The 2,566-nt window shown below is 33.6% G+C and overlaps 1 long non-coding RNA gene across 1 annotated transcript in view; it reads right to left on the reverse strand.

Annotated features, from left to right (window-relative positions):
- Positions 1-499, reverse strand: part of LOC117116931 — a 6,446-nt gene extending 5,947 nt beyond the window's left edge. The window contains exons 1-2 of the long non-coding RNA XR_004446837.1: positions 349-499; positions 183-224 (exon numbers count right to left, since the gene is read on the reverse strand). This is a non-coding gene — a long non-coding RNA (uncharacterized LOC117116931). The remainder of the gene's footprint in view (positions 1-182; positions 225-348) is intronic.
- Positions 500-2,566: the final 2,067 nt, after the last annotated feature.

Below are 2,566 nucleotides of genomic sequence, written 5' to 3' on the forward strand. Positions count from 1 at the left end.
ATATATATATATATGTATATATATACATATATATATATATATATACATGTATAAACATATAATGGTATTATACCTGCTTGTGTATACATGTGTATAGAGATGTTAGGATTTCAGCGAAAACTGTATGAAATTACTGTATTATTAAATTGAGTATTATGTGTAGTAGTGAATAATAGGCTTACCTTCTGCGGGCTGCCCTTGTGGACTAGGTGCACCAACGCTACCTGTAAATAATATGAAATTTTGCTTCTTTTAATTAGCCATATAGTAACTGTTGTTGAATTGATATTGATGTTGTTTAAATTGATTGGAATCAAAACAACAAATATGCTAAATAAAAAATCCTACCTCCAGCTGGCTGCTGTTGAGAACTGGATGCACCGCCTCTACCTGTAAATGATATGATACTTTTTGTCTAATTAGCCATATAATTAGCCATACATTTGTGTTAGTATTAGTATTGTTTATATTGATGTAAATTGATGTATGTTGCTGTTGTATGTTTGTTTATTCTTAATATTATGTATATTGATGTTTGTTTAAATTGATTTTTAATATATGAGATACCAGGAAAAGGTGAAATCCAGGTAAAGGAAAATTAAGAGAGAGTGAATTGAAAAGATTGATATTATGTTTAAAATGTTGAATATTATAAGAAGTTGGAAAGTCATGTGATGGAAGTTTATTCCTGAGGAACAGAATTTCTGGGAATGAATTATTTGGAATGAGATAAAGTACGGAGGTGGGTGTAGAAACGAAGTATTTGTGAACATGTATTGACATACAAGAGATGGGGGAAGGGACAATAGAAGAAAGCTCTAAATAAAGTGATCAAAACAGTATTTATGAAACAGAGATAAGCGTTGAATATCGACGGCGATGTTCGAGAGATTGTAAGAAGGAAAGTTAAGCATCGTTGATAAGGCGTAGCTTTGGCTTGGATTTTGTCCATAAAGAAAGAAGGAGCATCTCCTCCCCAGATATCAGAGCAGAATTCTATCGTTAGGGGCGAATCTGGCATTTATAAAGAAGGAGTATATGGGAGGGTCAGAAGTATTCTGAGAGGCTCGTTTGGCAAGGCTATGGATGTGGTGACTCCAACGAAGACTGGATGATACAGACACCAAGCTGAGAAATAGAATTGGTCAGACGAAGTTCATCTTGACCCATCAAAATCACAGGAAAAGAAGTGTCTTCTTTACGAGAAATAAAAACCATGTCGGTTTTCATGATTTTGAACTACACTAGGTTGTCCTCACCCCAAACAAATGCTAAATTCGGGGAAAGAATACTGTATTAGCTGATGTAGATCGAACATGACTGACGGAAGCTGGAGCCCGAAAACTGACAGATAAACTTAAGAGGTTTCGCCACGAAAGAGTGAATAGAGCAGGAATTTAAAAGAGAGGAGATCGTTAATAATTAAACGAAAAAAAGTACTAAATAAATCAAATCACCTGTATTGATTAAATAGCAGCAGGTCGACCTTGGAGAGAGATCAGCTTTACAGAAAAACCAATAGATGGAAGTTTAGCAATCAGTCCTTTATGCCGAACACGGTCGAAAACACTGAAAAGTGATGTGACACGACTTTCACACCAATTTTTCCAAGCACAAAGGACCAGGAGTGGGTGACAAAGGAAAGCAGATAGTCAGTAGATCTTGCATGACCAAACCCATGATGATTTCTAGACGTTTTCTTTTGTCAATAATGGAAATAAAATTACAATCTCTTTTCTGAATTTACTCAGCTTCACAACTATCTAAATATTGTCATTTCCGGCACAAAAAAGTGTGACGGAGATGATTTTGTAATGTATTTCCTATGCTACCACACTAAAAATTATATATTATTTCCAAAAGTGCGCGGCAAACGTTAATTTAGAATTGTTGCACAACATAATAATCATATCCCCATGAAGGAAATTCAAATGTGAAACCTATTTTTTGTGATGGTTTTCTAAACCACTAAATTTTCACTTTACTGAAGAATGACCAAGGAACCAAAAATGAATGCACAAGAAGTATTATTGGTTATTGTGCATTGCCTGCAAATACAAACTCATATTATAGACAGGGATTGCTTTGAACTTTCTAAGGAACATTCTGGAGAAAGCACAAGTTTTGTCCAGATAATAAATCAGAAACTCAATAGCGTCCAACAACATCTATATATCAAATAAAATTTAAAAGCGAAATTAATCATCCTTAAAAAGCTCCAACAGATTAAATGTATTATATTAAATATAAAATACATGTCTCCCTTTAATTAAAGACCCCTCCAATTAAAGATCACTACCCATATGAACAAATGTTGTTTATCTTTGCTATTCTTATTAGAGACCGTAGAATCCTCGGTCCAAACATTAGTATTTAATTGAATTGAAACCTGTATTAGAAAGTACAAACTCACCTTGAGGCAGGACTCGCTGGCTTTTGATAAGTTCAGTCAGCATTTTTTATAACAATTATTAGAATATAATTACAATTGTACATGAATGTGATTTTGAAGTTAAATAAGAACAATTCATGTATCTCAGTGTAGTATTTTTACTTTTAACGCTGA

This window comes from Anneissia japonica, unplaced genomic scaffold (assembly GCF_011630105.1).
Source record: "Anneissia japonica isolate Jap-2015-1 unplaced genomic scaffold, ASM1163010v1 scaffold16375_len13056_cov106, whole genome shotgun sequence".
NCBI classification, from domain to species: domain Eukaryota; kingdom Metazoa; phylum Echinodermata; class Crinoidea; order Comatulida; family Comatulidae; genus Anneissia; species Anneissia japonica.